Here is a 16,091-nt window from a genome sequence, read left to right on the forward strand (position 1 = left end):
TCATTTTAACTAGACTGTGTATTGCCCATACACATGGAACCCACAATTATTCAATGAAGAGTGGGGAAGGGAGATAAGCCCCTCTTTGCAATACTTGTCAAGTGACAATGGATATTAAAGATATTTTAGTTAATTGTCCTGTTTTTAATCTTCAGAGTAGGACATATTTACTCCAGGACAACCCTCAAGAGATACACTTGGGGAAAATTGTAATACCTTGAACTTGAAAAATTTATACAGTAATGGTTTATATCACGAGCTTCAATCAATTTTATTTATTCATTTTATTACTTCTTTTAATCTCTAATTATTTCATATTTAAATGTTATTGTATGAAAATTGTATGATTGGTTTTATAGGTTAAAATCTTGGGAGTACGATTTGATTAATTTGCATTATATAGCGCAAAATGGCCTTTGATGCCTCCATCCTTGAATTAAGGACTAAATTTTATATTTAATTCCATTCAACTATCACTGATTAACTCAATTTATGCTTCTTGGATGCTATATCATGTTTTTTTTTTTACTCTTATTACATTCAATTTTGACAAGGAACCTTTCTAGAGATAACTGTTTTTGCCTTATCTGGGTAATGTGTTTCTACAAAATATTGCAGGGTTTCCCTCATTGCTAACATTTCTCTTATTTTGCTCAAAGTGAGAGGTCTGTCACTCAGTCCCTTCTCCTTCTCAGATGAAACCTACTCTACTCTTTCTTGTTGCTGCACCTTTAGAAATGCCTACAACTCCTCAGTCGTCAGCTGCTTGCTATATTCCTCAAGCTGATCGCTGATGTTGTCCCTATTTACCTCCAACCCCATTGTCTTGTCTAAGGACACTATCTAATTGTCAACTGCAAGGGTTTGAATCCCTCTAAATCACCTTTAAAAGGATTAAAGGCCTCGCATGAATGGCAAAGGCAAGGGATAGTGACATTGCCCTATCAAGCAGGACAAGACCTTAGAGACTGACCATATTACATATGATAAGTGCCCAAACCACCTCTCTACCCAAGCTAGAGCCAAGGAGGGCCACGCAATGGCTGCTGATGACTCAGCAGATAGACCTATAGGCTTCCCCAAACCCCCATCCTTAGCTCAAAAGGATGGTAATGTTGTAGCGACCAGAGGAACTAACGAGTTTAAGTGGGACTCGAACCCCAGTATAGCAATCACCAGGCAAGGACGCTTCCACCAGGCCACCACAATTCATTTAAGCTACAGTTTCCTTTATGCAGAATTGCTATACAGAGTCTGAAGGGCATAGCTCTGGATCCATGGTAGGCGAAGAATCGGCGACCTATCAGAAGATGCAAATAAGGGTCAGTAAGGTCTATGGAGAAGGTTTAGGTCTCCTGGGGGTAGTAGGGCCCATATTTATGAGATAGCATCTGGAACTTGTCGTTCAGAATGAATTTGTTTAGAGGGCAGAAGTCCAGAATAGTTCAAAGAGGTCTCAAATCCTTCTTTGGCACGCAAAATAGCAGTCCTTGAAAGTTCATGGATTTTGTGGAACGGATAACTCCCTTCTGGAGAAGATCCTGCACATATTCCTCCAAGAATTGGGTTTTGGGTTGGAAGAGCAACTTGAACTGTGGTGATTTCTGTCTCTATTTGCAGCCTAGTCCTTTTGAGACTATGCTATGAGCCCAAGGATCGAATTTCCATTAATCTGTGAAGTAATAGTCTTCCCCCCTACCTGAAGCTCGTCAGTGCTGTTTTGAAGGACCTGCCTCTTTATATATTTTGCCTCTATTTCCTCGGCCTTTAGATTGACCGCCCCTTCTAGACTTTCCTCTTTCACTTGCAATTTTCCCTTGAGCTTTGACCGGGGGAAATGCCACATACTGCTAGGGATTAGTAGTAACAGAGGCTGTCGCGACAGCGAAGGGTTTTCTGTTCTTAAAGGGTTTCCTATGCTTGCCCTTAGGTTGAGGTCCTTCTCCAGAGGTGAATTTCCTCATAGAGAACATATACCCCATTTCTGCATAAGGCTCTTATTCTCTTAAGCTGCCCTGTCCATTACCTCTTTGACCATGTTCTGAGGAAAGAGATCTTTCCTCCAGATGTTTGATTCAATCAACTTTTTAAGCTCATGCCTAATAGTTGTTGCGTCTAGGACATGCTCTCTGCGGGCTCTCCTGACTAAAAAGAAAGCATGCAGATCCCTTTGGATGGTAGCCAGATGCGTTTCTGCCAGAACTAGGAAGAGGTCAAAATTTTAAGTACTGTAGTTCCCAATTAGCATCTCCAAATAAGACTGCTACGCCAAAGAGGGAGCCAGTCTTTCTTTGGCCTCCAATTCCATCTTTAATAAGAATTCTGGATTTCTAGGCAGCCTCTCATTAAATTGTTTGCCTCTGATGTCTCTATCCAGTTTTTCAACTGTAAATGTGTATTGGACAGCTTCCCAACCATCAGAGACACAAGGGAGGGCTAGAGAGACAGGTTTGCACTCCTCTAGCACTGGCAGTGGCTTACCTTCTATTCCTACCTTCTTCACACCTTTAAGCTTTTTGAGGCGACGGGAAAGACAGTATCCTTAGGGGCTATAAAGGGTGCCTGCTTCCTGCCGAAAGCAGAAAGTTGTGTTAGTAAACTCGGCCGTTATTAGCTCCTTCACCATAAGGGTTTAAGCCTTACTGTGGTCTGGGATAATTGTTTCCTTGAAGATCATATCTTCCTTCATGGATGCCTCAGAATTCAGTCTTGCTTAGAAGAATAATTGTTGATAGAGGAGTAGATTTCTAGGTCTGAGCCCGATTTAGATCACATGCCTACTCCAATGTGAAGGTACCCCTCACTCGGAGCCATATGCTCAGCATAATGCCAAGGATTCTTTGCCGAGCAGCCTAGGAGACTCGACGCTGGTGGAGCCTTGGACTTAGGTGCCTGCTGAAAAGCCTCAATCTTCGCCTCAAAGGACCCTTGCGGTCTTTTATGTTCAGCATGAATGTTTTCCATGAATTCCTTCATGGAATAGGAGTATAAGTTGAGGCAGGAGTGGCAGGTACAGAAATAGGGGTCTGAGCTGAAGAAGCACTAGGAGCCATACTTACCTGATGACTGTCTAAACACTCATCAGAGGCTTCTGTCATCAGTAGGATCCTCTCTCTCTCTCTCTCTGATGCCATGGAAGTTGTCGACATGTCAGCATCCAAGCTCATCATGTGAAGCGCGTCCCAGACTTCATGATCGACCTGATCCAGTTGTGCCGGCGGAAGTTGAACCATCAGAATGTGGTAACCATACACAGCAGTCGCATCAGCCTTGAGGAAGAGAAAGTCCTTTAGTTCCATCGAAGGAAGATAAGGAGCACCTTGTTGAGAGCTCTTCAGGAAGCCTCTCGCCTAATGCCTGATGGTCTTCTGACCCAGCGCTTTCTCGTCCTGTGAAACATTGGTAGCGTGGAGACCCATGTGAATCAGGTCCTTGTACAGACTGCAGTTAGGCGGTTCCCAGATGGCAAAAGAACCTTTGAAAACATGGCAGTAAGCGGGCTTCCGACAGGTCTTGTGGTTACAGGGGAACTTGACCCGTCTGGTGCAGGTTACTGTCGCACATTCCATGTCTTTAGCAACCTGTAAAGATAAAAAAGTTTCAATGAGTACTATTTACACACACAAAAAAATTGTATATCTTCATGTTTCACAAAAATTTCTAATAAAAAATTTTCAATAATTATATATAATCAAAAACTTTCTACCTACTCTAGCTACAGCTAAAGCTACACTACAATGGAAGCTCATGCCAAGCAGCTCAGAATTCTATAATAATTCCTTAAGTGTGGTAAAATAGGGGAAGATAGGTTCATACCAATAGAACACTGTTTCCCCCAAGGTCAGTCGAATAGACAACCTAAGGTGATAAACTCAGATACCATCCTGCATAAGCTGGTAGCAGCTGTGCCTGAGGTGGCAGCAGCCATGCCCAAGGCGGCAGCTATTTCTAGCAACCATGGCTCTAAGGACTGACCTCCTTTGCCCATAGGTATGTCAACACAACACGGCAGTGGCATTGTCAAGTCAACAATCCTATAGGGAATCAGACCATGGATAATAGGAAAGGTACAGACCAATAGTAGGCAGTAGAGAGAGAGGGGATTAGCCTTTTTAAATAATGAAACCCGTTTAACACGACCTAGATGTCACAAATGCACAATTTCAATGAAAATTCTAACTACTAGGAGGTATCCAACTGACCAACTTTAGAGATAATGTTCCTCAGATACGAGCAGAAGGGAACAGATGCAGTTGACCAGCTTAAGGCTACAGCTAAGGCGGCGAGGGGGGAGCTCTCTTCCAATGAAAGGAGGGAAGTACTCCAGACCTACTCACATCTATGGCTAGAAGAACTCAAGCCGGCAGGAGTGGAAAGTATGGCCAAATGGTAAATACTTCAGCCAGGGAGCTTCCGACCAGGCAAAGGAGTCAAGACCCCACAATGAGAGATACATAGCCTAAGATGGAGAGCTGAAGCCAGAAAGCAGGCCACTACTAAGGCAGCACAGGAGGACCCCTAGGGGTTCTGGTTTTATTGCCTAGAAGGGTTAGGCCTCAAAAACCACTGTGCTGGCTAGCCTAGTTTATATAGCAATTGAGGTATGCTTAAATGCCACGGAATGTAGACTAGATAAAGGAATTGTAGTTCCACGGACAGTGATAAAATGTAGCCTAACTAGGAAGGGGAAAGGGACAGCTGGTCCACCCAGGGGTAGCCGGTAAGGTGACAGAGAGAATTAATCCAGGATAGGATCATTCACTCGCCCACCTAGAACCAGACTAAAAGACCCACAAGCTGTCCCGTCCATGTATGTAGCAACTGAGGATTCCTCAGATGGCAAGGAAACCTGTCCCACAGCAAGCAGACCAAGTCTACCAAGGGGTGAGGGGGAGGGGGAGAAGGAAGGGGGACAGAAAATAGTAAAGCGGCAGGATAGGAAGGCCTAACTGTAGTATTAGAACAAGCTAATGTCGTTCCAAGGGATCTACAGTAAGTAGGCGCAGAGAACGAAATCTCACAAGCGGCAGCCAGCATACCACAAACTAAGAATAGTAGCCTAGAAAATGGGTAAGGCGACACGAAAGGAATGTCTACCTGTCAATATCAGAACAGGGTTGGTTTCGTTCCAAGGGATCAACAGTGTTGACACGCAGTGCTGCCTAACCAGAGACTAAGGCTAAATAGATAAAGTGATATACTGTCGCCCAAAGACAGCTATAAACCACTATCCACTGCTCCCAGGGAGTACCTTCAAGGTAGCAGCTCCCCACTATGACATATCAATAGCTAGGGAGAGGTGCCTACCTCACGATAACCTTGCGGTTACGTGGAAGAAGGTAAAGGTGGGTTTGTAAATATTAGCTGGTCTTTCCCAAGGACTAAGTGCAAGTAGTTAGTCTAAGCCAAGACTGGTTGAGACAGGCATGCAAAAATGCAAAACTCTAACCTATAATCATACCACAGTTGTAAAAGAATGTATTCAACACACTTTTACAAGACTAGCTAAGAATTTCATATACAATCCCGAGCAATTTGGAGACATGAGCTTCCAGCTTCGGCCCTGCGATGGCAGTGGATAAATAACAGATGCATAATGCAAAAACAAAAGGGGGTAAGACGCAAAATTCTCAACCAAAAAAGGATAAGGTACTCAGCTTAACTGATGAGGTAGAAGCAGAAGCATCTATAATCTCAAAAACACAAAAAAATTGAAAACAAGCAGAAAACTCCAAAAGCGATCTATCAAGATGGCGCTGCAAGAAGGAATGGAGAACCAGCGAACATGTTTACAGCACACTGGGATCGGAGTTGTAACAGCTCTTCTCCCACATATCCAATCCTATCCCATATCCTTTAAGACAAGGTTAACTTTATTTGGGAAAAGATAGTTGTGGTTGTTTTAAACATGTCCCTGTTCCATACATGATATCTCTCAAGATATTCGCTCCAGGGGTTAGAACCCTGTGATACCTCTACAGGTAAAATTCTCTGGTATATCACTCTCAGGAAATATCCCATGTAGAAAGCTGCCTTGGAGGAACTTCCATCCGGCAACATGGCTCGAGCCCAAAAAAACTAATACAAGTTATCGAACAAAATCTAACCAATTAAAAACTAGTAATGATGGATAATACAATAATTTGCATATTGATATGCTCTAAAAGTTGACCTTTAAAATTTGAATTGGAACCATTGGAACAACATTTACAACAATAGGTATCGTGGAGAGTAGGAGCAGCTCTTTGCTTGAAATGATGATGGTGAAAAAAGCCTGTGTTGTGAAGATTAGGAGCATCTCTACACTTCAAATGATAGTGTAAAATGTTTGTAATCACTATGTGGGTAGTGTCTGAATACACTTGCTAGTCTCATTAGTACTTAACCACAAAAAATGTGCATAGAGGGAAATTCTTCCTTGCAGACTGTACAATGCTTGAAAACAAATTTGAATTTGTATACTCATAAATTGGGTTATTCATGTAGCTCATACCAGTTCATTTCAACTTCCATATGTATCTTTTCTAAGGTTCTATAATACAAGAATTCTTTAAAATGACACATAACTGGTAATCAAAGAATGTACGGTAGCATTACAAAAAGAATACAAAGTAAAATAACACTTATAAGTATGGCTCTGGGCTAGACAAAATTCACAAATGTCTAGTTACTACTACTGGGATTTGTTTACAAGAGCACGCCCTCCATATACTCCAAAATTATGCATTCCTACAGCTCTCCTCTTTTTGTACAGTAATTAGGAGGTTCTTTAAAAAAAAAAAAAAGTTGTGGGAGGGGATAGGGGGAGGGGGAGGGGTTGGTAGAGGAGGTACTAAGCGACCTGGAACCAACATGGTCAACAGAGCCAATCAAAGAGAAGTTTGTGACATCAGCAGACATTTGGTATGCTGTATAATCAAAATATATACTAAATTAAAATATGGATCAATTACTCAAGTGTCACTATTTGTGATTTGTATATTTTATTTGGTAATACTTAACAATATATATTTTTTTTAAAGAAACTTTTTACGAGAATGACTATTTTTGCAGCTTATGGGTGCTTTCATTGGCGGGAAATGGACAAGCATCCTTAGGTAGTGGTCAATAGATGGCATAGAAAAACGTTGTCTGGGAAACCTAGTCATTCTCAAATTAGTTTCTATAAAAAACACTTTAATATGATTTATATAAAATGTTTACCTAATATAAAATATACATTTCACAAATAGTGACACTTTTGAGCAATTACTCCATTCTTAATTTAGTATATATTTTGAATATATATCAAATGTCCGCTGACATCACAAACTTCTCTTTGGTTGATTATGTTGACGATGTTGGTTACCGGTCGCTTAGTACCTCCTCCACCAACCCCTCCTGCAACATATCTTGCCATTTTTTTGCTTTCCTAGGATTTAAAGAACCTCCTAATTACTGTATAAAAAGAGGAGAGCTGCAGGACTGCATAATTTTGGAGTAAATGGAGAGTGTGCTCTTGTAAATAAATACCCTACTACTGATAGTTTCCCAGAACACCAAGTTAACATTCTTTAACTCTCCGAGTTAGTCCAAGGAATCTGTTATTACAAAATATTTATTCTCAATTAACAAATGTACATTCATTCTTAATCACCTTCAATTACTAGCAATTTAAAAACTACTAGGATTGAAAATGTTTAAGATACTGACAAAATCCCTTTAATAGATTTCCAAAAGTTGATATTCATTGTTAGTTAAAAAGGATGTTCAAACAAAGTATCTTTAATTGTAACTTTTACTTCTAGATTCTGGATTTTGGCAATGCATGTTACTCACCAAATAACCAAGTCAGTCACAGGAGGAGAGCAAGTCAGCTCTTTCTTAGTGCGGTCACAAGCCTGGATAAATGGTGAGGGTTGGGTGGCAGGAAGGAACGGTATCTCGCCTGTAAAACACACAGTCAACTCTTTTATGATGGTTCAGCAACACAGGAATCCGAATATGGCTAGAGCGTACCTCCGAAGCGACGCGCGTGCGAGACCCTTGTCCAAGTCTTATGGAAAATATGCAAAAGCTACCTTCTAAAGGGCGGAGAAGGCTAAAAGAAGAAAGCCCGACATAGAATTGACAACGCTAAAAAGTCAGAGTGGCCTCACTCAATGTATGGACCATGACAAGAAAAAGCTTTGAAATAGTTAAATGATGATGGATAAGGAAATTGACATTCATAAAGAAGAAAGTCCAATATAGATTTGACAACACAAAAGATGTGAGAGTGGTCTCACTTGAAATAGTTAAAATGATGACAGATTAGAAAACTGACATTCTGCTAGTACAGGAAACTAAGTGGAAGGGAGAACGAGCTGCAGAAATTAGCACAGGATACAAGATGTACTATGTTGGAACAGACCGAAAACTGAAGGGAGCGGGAATAATTTTGTTCCCTGTCTTAAAAGACAATGTGCTGGAAGAGGTTAGAGTTAATGATTTTATCATTAAAATGAAACTAGAATGGTTTAGAGAAAATTAGGGCATTATGAACCACAAGGGGGGAGTCCTCAGGTTTGAAAAGGAAAACTTCTGGATGGAATTAGATGAAGCCTTACAGGAGGTACCAGTTACTGAAATATTATTGGTGTGGTGAACTTTTAATGGACATATTGGTGCTACTAACAGAGGATTTGAGGAGGTTCAGGGGGGTATGGGCTAGGAATGCAAAATGATGAGGGACTTCAAGTATTCTGGACTTCGCCCTATCATATAGAATGAAAATCATTAACACAGTAAATCACTTGATAACATATAGAAATGGCAATGCTTTCGCCCAAATTGATTACATATTGGTAAAAAAGGAGTTTGCATCAGCAGTCAAGAACTGTAAAACCCTGGCTTAAGCGCAAGTGACAAGCCAACATAGAACATTACTGACAGATATTGGCGTTAGATCTTTCTGATACCCTTTCTTCTTTTCCATTTCTTCTTAGCTTTGTTGGTGGAATTTGAAAGATACAGAGAAACAGGAAGCTTTGTAAAGAGAGAGTAGAATGAGCTTGTTGAAGTTGAACTAGATAACATACAGGACATAAACCACACGTGGTGTGTAATAGCAGATATTATAAAAACAATAGGAATAGAGATATATGGAAGATCATCTGATAAAAGAAAGAATGGAAAAAAGACCTGGTGGCAGGGTGAAAAAATAGGAAACATCCTTAAAACCAAGAGAGAAAAATTGAAGATCTGGAAAACATCAGAGGAGAATGAAGGTGAGGAGAATGAAGGTGAGGAGTATGATTGTAAACAGGATTGCAAATCGTGCATTGAGTGATAAAAAGGGGGGACATCATGGTAAACTTTATGAACTAGAAACAAGAGAAGTGAAGAGAAAACATTCAGAATCTCAGCAGAGCAAAATCAAAGAGGTAAATATGTAAAACCAGTTAGAACTATTAAAGATGGAAACGGCAATTTTTTGAGAGGCAACGATAAAATAAAGGAAAGATGGAGAAGATATGTTGAAAGGTTAATGAATGAAAAAAAGGAAAGAATGTTAACAGAGGAAATGGAAAGCATTTCTGGTCCAATTCAAGAAATAAAAAGAGTGGAAGTTGAGGGATCCTCAAACAAGATGAACCGAAAAGCAACAATACCAGATGAGTTACCAGCAGAGATTTTGAAGTATTTGGGTCAAGATGGAGTAACAGCACTTTATAAGCTGCTAAAGGCTATTCTGAAAGGCAAAAGGATGCTAGCTGCCTGGAGGATGAGTATTCTACTATCTCATACCTTCAAAATCTGGGAATCATAGATCGAAGACTAAGAGGGTTGGTGTATTTTTTAGATATCCAACAAGGTTTCATGACAGGCAAGAGCAAAACAGAAGCAATATTTCCTGTACGAAAACTAACAAATATATTGATCTGGAAAAGGCATATGACTGTGCTTGATGCTTGACGTCGCGTCCCATTAGATGCTCGACGTCACATCTTGGTGGACGCTTGACGTCAAATCCTGCAGGACGCTCGACGTCACGTTCCGCTGGACACTTGACGTCATGTTAGGTGGACGTTCGACGTCACGTCTATCTGCTTGACTCCTTGGGTTAAAAGTGGCTAAAACACGACATTTAACGAGGAAGTTGTAAAGACGTTCGTCATCAAGAACCTCTCGACTAGTAGCCTTACGACACTTGGCGTCCAGGCCTGCTACTCTCTTGTTGTTTGCCAGTTGATAAACTTGCATGAGCGAAGAGTTTCTGTTGCATATCTTGCAGCATATTAAAATTAGGGTCAACCTGTTGTGGTACAGGAGACGTCACGTCTACCACAAGCTCTCTTTCTACACCGTTTAAAAAACATGGAGCGTCCAGAGGACGAAAACCAGTCTGACGGTGAAGGAGGAGCATGAACCCGAGGTCATGTCAGGCTCAGACAGCTGTCCTGCAACTGGGTGAGTTGGACGTTTCTTGATAGTTGCCGACATCCTTAAAGGACGTTTGGTAGGAGAGCTTTCTTCAGTAAAATGAAAAAACGCTCAGGACTGCTCCAAAGACTACAACCAGAAGATTGCGGTGTCATGATAGGACGTTGATTGACCGTGTCCACCTTCCTTTTCAGAGGTCTGGAAGCTTGACGCCAGCCTCGTCTGGGTGTTGCGTCATCCAAAGATGACGAAAAAACTTTTATCTCACCTTTCCTACGACAAAGGTGAGTGTCCTGGGAAGCGTCAAAAGGTATGCTCCAGGAGGCGTCTGCTCGGGAGCTAAAGCCACTCGTTTCCTTTTGTTGTTCGACATTCCTTCTCCCAGGGGTTGGGGAGCTTGGAAGAGGTCTATAGTCGACATTCCTTGGAAGAGGTCTATGGTTAGAACGTTCGACATTCCTTCCCCAGGGTTTAGGGAGCTTGGAAGAGGTCTATGGTTAGAAGAACGACAGGTTCTAGCAGACGCACCACCTATTTGAGGGGTGGTGCTTAGCCCAAAACAAAGAGCCCAAAACTAGACAACCTCCTCCTATACACGAACCTTCAAGAATTGCTTGAAGTTCGGATGGATGAGGATGTGGAAGTAAGCATCCTGGAGGTCTAAAGAGACAATCCAGTGGACCTTTCCTACTGCTGTAAGGACTGATTTCGATGTCTCCAAGGAGAACTTTGACTTCTGTACGATGGCGTTGAGAACAGTTACATCCATGACCGGACAATAGCCTCCCTCTCCAAAAAGAGAGACATTTGATGTTGCATAGCCTGTCTCTCTGTATTTAGGAGAGAGGTCTATCGGAGTAACTAATAAAGGAGGTTTCACTAGGGAAAAGATTTCGCATCCGTCCTATAGTAATAGCACGGACCAAAAGTCTGCTCCCCTCCTCTCCCAGGCTTGCCAGAAGTAGTTAAGTCTGGCTCCTACTGTTGTCTGTGGGGTTTAGAGAAAAAGTATGCAGAAACTTTCTTGCTGATTTAGACACCAAAACCTGTGTCTTTGACCAACTCTTGAGGGAGAAGAGAGGAAGAAAAAAGGGTGGTGCGTACCTCAATTCTGACTTCTGATTCAAAGTTATCCTGCCTCATTGCCTGCATTCCTTAAGAGGCTCAGGGATCCACCCAGGGGGCTGTAAAAGTCTCTGTGGGGCTGCTACAAGGTCCTCGACTTTAACGTGGGTAGACCTCCACCCTTGCTATCCTGGCATACCTGATAAGGAAGCTGGCTTCATAGGTTTTTATGCCTCATTTACCTGCATTCCTTGAGAGACTCAGCGATCCACCCAGGGGGCTGTAAAAGTCTCTGTGGGGCTGCCACAAGGTCCTCGACCTCAACGTGGCTAGACCTCCACCCTTGCTATCCTGGCATATCTGATAAGGAAGCTGGCTTCATAGCTTTTTATGCCTCATTTACCTGCATTCCTTGAGAGACTCAGCGATCCACCCAGGGGGGCTGTAAAGGTCTCTGTGGGGCTGCCACAAGGTCCTCGACCTTAACATGGCTAGACCTCCACCCTTGTTATCCTGGAATACTTGGATTGCATCTAGTCTCCCATTATCCTCAAAGCTCTATTAGATGATCGAGACAGCACCATCTTAGTAAACAGAGACTCCTTCGACTCCCTCCTTAGCGAAAACTCTGAAGGCGGGATGAGGAGCAGCAGGCACAAAATAAATCGGAAACTCTTCAGAAAAAACTCTCATGAGTTTCTTAAAGTCAATTGAAGGAAGAAGGATCTTGGGAACCTCTCCTAAGAGAATTCCTCTAAAAGATAAATAGGGGAAAAGAGATCGTCAATCCCTTCCTCCTACATGTCTCTAACCGAGTTAGAGATGTCTTGTAGGCTAGGAGTCAACTCCTTAAGGTCCTGAATTCTGGCCTCAATGCTGTTAGGGGTTTAATTCTCGCCCTCCAACAGACACCAAGAGTTAGTTCAAGCGGGCCTTGGTCTGAGAAAATAATATCTTTCCAGTTAATATTTATTTCTGTATCTTTTAACATAGCGCCTGGTGTAACAATGTTCCAACGCTAGACACTCACGGTCATTACGATCGGAACTAAGACGTTCGCGATCTCGACGTTTGGCCCAACTGATGTAACCACGACGTCCGAGTCTTGATGCTCGACGTCACGTCTAACTCCTTGATGCTCGGCGTCACGTCTAACTGCTTGATGCTCGGCGTCATGCTTGACACTCGACGTCAAGTCCAACTGCTGGACTCTTGATGCCATACAACTGTTTGATGCTCGGTCACGTCTACCTGCTAGACACTCGACGTCAAGTCCAATTGCTGGAAGCTTGATGCCACGGAACTGTTCGACGCTCGATGTTACGTCTAACTGCCTGACACTCGACGTCAAGTCCAACTGCTGGACGCTAGATGCCATGCGACTGATTGACGCTCGGTGTCACGTGACTCTCGGAACAATGCCGTTCACAATTTAGATGCTCGCGATCTAGACGCTTGGAGCTATGGTTGACACGCGGCGTCACGTCCAACTGCTTGACGCTCGACGTCAAGTAACTGCTTGACGCTCGGCGTCATGTCTAACTGCTTGACACTCAATGTCACTGGATGCTTGACGTCATGCAACTGCTTGACGCTCGGCGCCACGAGACTTTCAGAACAATGATGCTCGCGATTCAGACACTCGGAACTATGCCGTTCGCGTCTAGAACGTTCGCTCATCGAACAAAAGAAACAAAGAAGTTGCACTCAGTTACAAACATAGTGTCAAACTCTTACAGCAGCGTTAGTAGCTTGCTGTCCAAAGCTCTGATACTCGGCATTAGATAACACTTTTACCTCGCCTTACCCACGGCGAGGGCGGGCGTTCTGGGAAGCGTCAACAGGAACGCTCGAGGGGACGTCTGCTCGGGCGCTAACGCCTCTCCTCTCCTTTCGCCGATCGATATTCCTTCTCCCAAGGGTTGGGGAGCTTGGAAGAGTTCTAAGGCTAGGATAACGACAGGTCCGAGCAGACGCACCCTCCACTGTACTGAATAAATTTACTGCACTAATTTAGCACTGAAAACTTGCACTTTTAAACTCTTTCACATAAGACCATAAGTAGACTTGCCCGTTGGGAGAGATCTTATTATTCTGTCAAGGGCTTGAATGAGAATGCAATAGGTTTTCACTGAATCCTACATAAATTGTAACAAAATATTTTATATAAAACATTAAATGAACAGATATAGGAATAATGTATATATATATATATATATATATATATATATATATATATATATATATATATATATAAACAACCCTTATTACTTAGGGTTTCCAATAAAAGATGATTTGACACACTTTACAATTGGAACATCTATATGTATTATACGATAAATATTAGTATTCCCAATATCGAAAAAGTAAACGATACAAAGAATCGTGGGACTATATTGATTGTCATCAATACTAGGTAGCGTAAAATTAACTGTACGCTAGTTTTATTTAATCTCTGAAAATAGATTATCTAAAGAAAGTGTACTAAAAGGACAAATACTGTATTTTCTCAAAATAACATATTCCTTTTATCTTATAAAAACTTACATACTATTGGTGAGATAGTATTCACTTATTCTTCGCATGGCGAAAGAAAGAAATTGCAAGTCATACTACGTAGTCTACGTAGTTTACGTCATATGACTGTGACGTCATAGCGCTGGCGGAGTATTTCCTTCCGCCATTGTTTTCAAGAATAGGTTCGTTAGTTTTACAGTATGTTGAAAAAACTTCTAATCCTACCTTTTAAGCTATGAACATAGCGATCAAATACCAAAGAAAATCAAAATAAGCGAATGTCAATAACCAATTTAGTAGTACAGTACATCACCAAGATAACAGCCAAAATTCAAGTTAATAACGAGTGAATATCCAACGATGTTGCTGGCGTGAGCGGCAGAGAAAATCTGAGGAATAATGGAATGGTTTTAAGTACCTTCGCCAGAGGGCGCGCTGGTGGTACACCTGGCTACTCAATCTGCGATTGCCGCGAGTTTTGAATTTCTGCCGCGACGTCAGACTAAAGCTATATTTATATAACCAGCGGGTAAGTCTTGTGTTTAAAAACTGTATTTAGAAGATGGATTTTCATGTGCTACTGATGATAAAGAACTAAATATTAAAGCAGAAGGATGGAGGAACTGTCTGGAAGAGAGAGGTCTGAGAATAAATAGAATCGAGACTAGGAATGTACTGTAAATTAGAGGAAGCAGAAAGGGAGAGATGGGTAGATCTTGAGATTGATTTTCATAAGTTGAAAGAGGTAGAAAGTTTAAAATATATGGAGTCTGTGATCCAAAATACAGGATACTTAGATGAAGAGTTGACTGGAAGAAGACAATCAGGGTGGAATAGGTGGAGGAAATTTAGTGGGTGTTGTGTGATCAAAGGATGCCAATTAACCCTTTTACCCCCAGGCTTTTTGGAAATTTCCAACCCTTAACCCCCAAGGGGGTACTTTTTTCCCAGCACATTTTGGTGTATATTTCTTCTAAATTGCTCTAACAGCCTTAATTTTTGTCATAGAGAGGTCAGGTTGGTCTCATTCTCTTGGAAAATGTCTGAATTTTCTCAAAAAATTATCAAAAATATGAAAAAAATAATTTTTATGTCATTTTTTTGCAAGGACGTACCGGTACGTCCATGGGGGTAAAGGGACGGCTTTTGTGAAACGTACCAGTACGTCCTTTGGGGGTAAAAGGGTTAAGCTAAGGAGCAAGATCCAATGACAGGTAACGAGACCTGCAATGTACACGTCCGAAACATGGGAAACTAAGAGGAGAGATGAGAACAGAATTGATGTAACTGAGATGAGGATGTTCAAGTGGCAATAAGGACTTACAAGAAATGATAAAGTTAAGAACAAGCATGTTAGATGCATCCTCAAAATCGCACCACTGCCAACCAAGGTGAGAGAAAGTAGACCAAGATGGTATGGACATATAAAGAGACGAGAGGAAGACCACCTGATAAGGAAGATGATGGATCTTGGACTACTTGGTGGGAGATGGTTAGGAAGACCAAAAGTGCGATGGATTGACCGTACAAAAAGAGATATCAGGGAGATGGGATTGAGCAAGGAAAATGCACTGGACCAAAGGAAATGGAGAAATATGTTGGGGAACCATTATAGCAACCCCAAATAGGACAAGGTTGTAGAGAAAGATAATGATGATGTTACTCACCAAATACATACAGTTCAAACGAGTGTGAGCCATTCAAAGACAGGATATCGCTTCAATGTGGCCTTCTATTTTAAGTGCACACTACAGTCTAACACTAGATTCAATTTGTTTCAATTTGTCATGAAATTTATTATTCCACTAAACCTGACATTTACTAAAGATGATGGGTTTGAAGATAGTTAAGAGTCACTAATAGGAACAGGTAGTGCATATTGATATATTCATGGTTGTTGTATTGGCTACTTTACCAGCATCATTTTCCTTAGTTCCTAAAAGAAGGAATACAACTTAACATATTTTTACAATCATCCCAGCTTCATATAATTTGGAAAAAGCACAAATGAGTGCTGTTGTGAAAACTGAAGTATTGTTTAACAAAGCTAACAAGCTTGTTTCCATTTACTGATATTGCTGAAAATTCTCACTAGATGAAAATTT

General features: G+C 41.5%; 1 protein-coding gene across 2 annotated transcripts in view; it reads right to left on the reverse strand.

Moving 5' to 3' along the window:
• Window positions 1-16,091, reverse strand: part of Smyd5 (SET and MYND domain containing, class 5) — a 340,355-nt gene that overhangs the window by 68,470 nt on the left and 255,794 nt on the right. The window lies entirely within an intron of this gene.

This window comes from Palaemon carinicauda, chromosome 36 (genome assembly GCF_036898095.1).
Source record: "Palaemon carinicauda isolate YSFRI2023 chromosome 36, ASM3689809v2, whole genome shotgun sequence".
Taxonomy (NCBI): Eukaryota; Metazoa; Arthropoda; class Malacostraca; order Decapoda; family Palaemonidae; genus Palaemon; species Palaemon carinicauda.